The sequence below is a fragment of the Bison bison genome, unplaced genomic scaffold (assembly GCF_000754665.1).
Source record: "Bison bison bison isolate TAMUID 2011002044 unplaced genomic scaffold, Bison_UMD1.0 scf7180017864370, whole genome shotgun sequence".
Classification (NCBI taxonomy): domain Eukaryota; kingdom Metazoa; phylum Chordata; class Mammalia; order Artiodactyla; family Bovidae; genus Bison; species Bison bison.
The window spans coordinates 6236715-6242954 of NW_011494942.1; the positions used below are offsets into that span (position 1 = coordinate 6236715).

Here is a 6240-nt window from a genome sequence, read left to right on the forward strand (position 1 = left end):
AGTTGGTGTACAATGTCATGTTAATTTCAGGTATAGAGCAAAGTGATTCAGTTATACATAAATATATGTATATATATATTCTTTTTCAGATTGTTTTTTTTTACAAAATATTGAGTATAGCTCCTTGTGCTATACAGTAGGTTCTTGTTGGTTACCAGTTTTACATGTAGTAGTGTGTATATGTTGGAGAAGGCGATAGCACCCCACTCTAGTACTCCTGCCTGGAAAATCCCATCGATGGAGGAGCCTAGTAGGCTGCAATCCATGGGGTCACTAAGAGTTGGGCACGACTGAGCGACTTCACTTTCACTTTTCACTTTCATGCATTGAAGAAGGAAATGGCAACCCACTCCACTATTCTTGCCTGGAGAATCCCAGGGACAGAGGAGCCTAGTGGGCTGCCGTCTATGGAGTCGCACAGAGTCGGACACAACTGAAGCGACTTAGCAGCAGCAGCAGCAGCAGTGTGTATATGTAAATCCCAACCTCCTAACATACTGCCTTTTCTATTGAGACTTTCATTTCTTTGTTCTGTATACATTTAAGAAAATTTTCTTTTATGGCTCAGTGAAAATTCTACCAAGTGAATAAGCCCACTTCCAGTAGCCAGTCCATGAAGGTCCTTCCCATGGAACTTCAGACTACATTTCACACCCCTCACCTCCACACCTAGGCCCATACAGTTTGCTCACCTTGCAATATCCTCCCCTCACCCTGTTGGAGTTTACACCCAGATTTTACTCAAATGCCACAATCTCCAAGGAAACTCTCTTCTTAAGTTACATAGACTTTTATCTGTATTACTCTTCCGATATCAGTTGATTGAAACATTCACTCAACACATGTCTATTAAGCTTGCATTGGTATTTGATACTCTTTTAGTAGCTAGAGTTTAGAGAATATCTTGAAGAAGTTTACAGATTTAGCCTGTATTTTTGGTTATGTATGCATTGACATTACTTTCTCATCTAGCCTGTAATATAGGACAAGGATGTGTGAGTTACCTTGGTAATCCCCACAATCTTTCAATCCCAACTTTGCACATAACAGGCACTCAATCAATTTTGGCTGAATCAATATATTCCATGAATAAAGCACAAGAAAATGAATGAGTGAACTTCAATGTAAAGTTCTGATATGACACAATGATGAAGCTGATAGAGGATGACATCTTATAGTCTCTTTGTAAAATAAGAATAATAATTGTAGGGTTATATTAAAGATTAGGAAAGAAATACACGAAGTGTGGGGCATGTCTCTCGTGTTCAGTCAGTGGGAACTATTCTGGCCATGATAACTCTACACAAACAAAAAATGATATAATATTACATGGGTACTTTGGTTATTAATAACAAACCAGACCAGAGGATTGAAAAAGAGAGAGAAATGGGGGGAGCATGAAGGTGGGTAACAAAAGTGAGCAAAAAACAGTGTGGGAAAATGTTCAAAGAAACAAAAAGAGAACTAGGATAATGACAATAATCTGTCCAAATCCGAAACAGGATTTGTATCACAGGATACCTTTCCTGCTCCAATAACCAATGATGCAAAGGCATTTGTCCCACACTATCGCATCTAGAATTACAAAAACTTTGACAGGACTACACGAGATGCAGGTTCTGAAAATACCCCCTCTTTCTTCCCTGTGGGAACATTCCTTGTTATTTAGAACAACAGTTATGCTCAGTAAGAAGTGTCACACAAATCCTATAAAGGAAATCTCAAGACAATGCAGAAACAGCACATCTGGCAGAGATTACCTGACTTGTAAGTAGATTAAAAGAGTGAGAGCAAATTCTGAAATGTCTAAAGGAATAGAATTTCAGCAACTGGCAATGTTACCTCCTACCTAACAAGTCATATATTGATGAATTCAATACTTTTAAAATTGAAATCATGGATAGGCATTATAAGAAGGAAAATTAATTTTATCAAAAACATTGTAGACAAATTTTTAAAAATCTTTCTTAAGCAACAAAAATTTACTGTATAGTACAGGGAACTGTATTCAGCATCTTATAATGACCTATAATGGAAAATTATCTAAAAAAACTACCAAAATATATTTTTTCCATACACCTAAAACCAATGCAATATTGTAAATCAATCACACTTCAATTTAAAAAGCTATCATGACCCTTTTTTTTAAAGCAGTATCTTTATTTTTTGGCCGTGCTTAGAGGCTCGTGGGATCGTATTTCCCCAATCGTTTTTAACCCAGGTCCTCTGCAGAGAAAGCATGGAGTCCTAACAACTGGACCACCAGGGAATTCCTGTAACTGTCTTAATTAAAATTTGGAGATTTTTACATTAAAAAAAAAATCTCTTCTTCATCTTCAAGGGTATAATGTCCTGATTATCGTATAAATGTGTGAATACGGGGCAGATGGAATAGTGTCAGCTTACATGAAGGCTAGGAAGCTGTGGTCCCAATTATAACTGTGATAATAGTAGATTCTGTGTGTGTATGTGTGTGTGCGTGTGCGTGTTAATCTCTCAATCGTGTCCGACTCTGTGACTGTAGCCCACCAGGCTTCTCTGTCCATGGAATTCTCCAAGCAAGAATATTGGAGTGGGTTGCCATTCCCATTTCCAGGGGATCTTCCCACCCAGGGATCAAACCTGGGTCTCCTGGCAGATTCTTTACCATCTGAGCCACCAGAGAAGCCAAAAAAAAGTAGATTCTGGCTTGTGATAATTCAGTTTCTTTATTGAACACATACCTCCACTTTTGAAATAGGAATTATCTGAATAACAAGCAGGTTTCAAGAACTCATGTCCCAAATTAATCTCCCAAACTTCCTGCAACTTGAAATTCATTCTTTTGCATTTTAAAAACTTTTTAGTTCAAGAGTCTCTTATTAAAAGACAAATCCCTCTTGACAGGGAAATCTTTATCAGTATTACTAATACCCTAGTTGAAGTCACATAACAGGAGCTGAGAGCAAAGGCCTAGAAAAATGGAATGCGCTCCTGCAGACACAAAAAAATGATTAGGGAAGAAAGGAGGAGAGCTATAAGGAAAAGAAAAAGAAGGAGCAAGGAGGAAAAAGGCATAAAGGAGCCTTGATTATCAATTAAAATATCTGTGTTCGGGCTTTGGGGCCTACATACATTTGCAACCATTTCCCTGCAAACAGCTATGCCTGAACAATATTGAAAGTACCAGTTGTACTCTGGTTATGAAAATCCTAAATGTTAACCTGGGCCAACAAGGTAGAAAAGGCTAGCAGGACAAGAGAAAAGAACAAGACAATGGAAATCATTTGTTTCTCTGAACCTTCTTCAGACTTCCTCAGACAGGATTGCATCCTTAGGAACTCTCTGCTTCCAGAATCCCTCCTGCAGAAAGGACACTGGAAAATAAAAGAGGCTATGAAACAGAACCAAACCCTTTGAGTTCCAGGACAACTGGAGTTTTACTTGAAAGTTTCTGGAGCTTTATTTGAATTTAAGTTTAGGATTAATAACTGTCTGTACCAGGACAGATTGTCTAAATGTGTTCAAACGTTATAATATTAAAAGTACAATTAAGCATTTTAAAAATTCCCAGTTGTGCTTTGGAAGAGTAAAATATCAACAAGATGCTGCAAATGACTATGGTAAGACTACCGGTATAGTGGGAAGGGTAAGGTTTTTAAAATCAGGCTGACTGACCTTTGTTAAAATCCTAGTTCCTTTTCAAAACATTATATATGTTTCTTAACTTCTTTTAGCCTCAATTGCCTCATTTATATATGAAAATACATATACATGCATGTGTATATATGTGTGTGTGTGTGTGTGTCTTCTTGGCAGAGATATGAAGATAGATGATTCATGAAAAAGGCTCAGAATATAATTACACCTGTCTCAGCCACATTTAACAAATATCACCTGTGATTATTATTCACTAAATTCTAGGATATGGCATTAACCAAAGCATGAGATATTAAAAAAAAAAAACTATACAACTTCACTACTGCCACATGTGCCCCGTTTTGATTCTAAGACTTCTGAGTAAAAAGAAGAAAGAAATAAACCCACGTCAAGGCTTTAGGAGCGTCTAATAGCTACAACTGGGAAAATCTGCAAGTGTAGGATTAATTTTCTAGAGTGTATTCAAATATAGAAAAGACCCTTCTGTACTTAATCATTGTAAACACCATAATAGAACAATCTGATGCACAGAGGAGCCTGGTGGGCTACAGTCCATGGGGTCACCAAAGAGTTGGACACAATTTAGCGACTGAACCACAACATATGCTTAAATGTGGCTGTCTTAAGACAGGATGTGCCAAGGCTGTTTAAAATCTTTTAAATCTTATGTGTCTCTAGTACATGTTGTTCTTTTGTTACTTTTGAGTTTTTTAGGAGCTAAATCACCTAAAATGGATAATGCACTGCTTTACCACCAGGAATGAGCTTGGGCTATGACCAGTAATCTGAGGCAAATTGTCTTCCCATCTGTAATACAGGAAGGCAATAGGATGTAATATTTACCTGTCTGAAAATAGTTATAATCATTACAGTTACTTTTTATTATATGTTTTTATCCAGAAATTTGCCCCAGAAAAGCTTATGTCTTAGTGTCACCTATACACTTTTCTTTCTAGCCTTTCCTAGGACTATATATTTAAAACTTAATTTACCTTTAAAATTGTCCACAAATGTGACCATAATTTCCAGATACATTGAGACATTACTAGGCTAAGGTCCAATTTAGCAACTGATCAGAGTCCCTACCAGAAAACAAAAACTTCAGAGTTTACCCTCTGCCCCCTTCCTTTCACATATTAACAACTTATTCCGCCACATAAATAAACAAAAGATAAAATAGTAGACTCAAAGATAGGTTCACTACTTGTGTATGTTTCTGACATTTCTGAATTTATTTATTCTGAATGAATATCTGAATTCACATCGGTAGTTCAACCAACTAGCCTCATCTAGCATGGGTTTTAACAAGATTTACAGCATAAAGAACAGGAGCTTAGAAACCACAAATGATGTAAACTCGCTGGTAAACACAGAGACAAAAGGAAGAAAGTGGATAGAAAGAGAAACCAGAGCTTTTTCACAATGAAGTGCCTTGAATGGACTTTTCATAAATTGTTGTATTTCATATGCTGTTGGGCTTCCCTGATAGCTCAGTTAGTAACGAATCTGCCTGCAATGTGGGAGACCTGGGTTTGATCCCTGAGTTGGGAAGATCCCCTGGAGAAGGGAAAGGCTACCCACTCCAGTATTCTGGCTTGGAGGACTCCATGGATAGTCCATGGAGTCGCAAAGAGCTGGACATGACTGAGCAACTTTCACTTTTCCCATTTTAGAATACAAATAAAAATTATACCATCTCACTAAAATCATTACATTATATTTTCATAAAAGTAGAGGAAATGACAGATTGTTGCTATCAGAAAGTTTCTAATTTGTGAAACAAAAATGCTGGTGAACCAAGCCAATGCAGAATTCAGTCTACGTTTTTTCATACCTGTCCTACACTGTCATTTACATCGTATATTTGGAATACCGAAGCAGCTGCTGTCAGCACTTGAATTAATTCTAACACTGAAATCCAAGTGACCTGAATTTCTCTGAAGAGTCAGAAACTGCCAAGAAAACATTTTGATAAGTCTTGTTAGGCTTCCTAGATCGACTAAATAGGAGATATGCAAATCTCTTGCTGGATCCTAAAAAGATTAGACTTCCACCTGGCATATAACAAAAAAGGAGATGATTGATGTAAAGTGCCAGTCTGAGAGCCTGACATGTTTCAGCTGCCTCTATTGCTAACAAAGTCACTGAAAAGTGAAGTTGTCAACCTTGATTTTTATCTTGTCCACATCCTGCCTCTAAGTATCTAGGAGACAAGAGATGCGGGTTTGATCCCTGGGTCCAGAAGACCCTCTGGAGAAGGAAATGGCAACCCACTTCAGTATTCTTACCTGGACCCCATGGACAGAGGAGGGTTCTCTGGGGTTGCAAAGAGTCTGACGCAACTGAAGCAACTTGGCATGAGCAAGACATTTTCTACTTTCTATCCTCATTTCAAATACACGACATGTAATTCTGTTTATTTATTGACTTATGAGAAGTAAATGGCTATTTTGAAGATTTAAAATTCTATACTCATTCCTGATATCATCATAAACAGGTTGCTTCTGTTTTCTATCAGCTTCTTCCGGCCTCTCCCCATCCCCACGCACCCCTCTCTTCCTCCCCAGTAGAACAAGCCTGCCTTTGTCTCCTGCAGAGTTG

General features: G+C 37.7%; 1 protein-coding gene across 1 annotated transcript in view; it reads right to left on the minus strand.

The window, feature by feature from the left end:
- Window positions 1-6240, minus strand: part of SLCO1A2 (solute carrier organic anion transporter family, member 1A2) — a 111041-nt gene that overhangs the window by 104365 nt on the left and 436 nt on the right. The window lies entirely within an intron of this gene.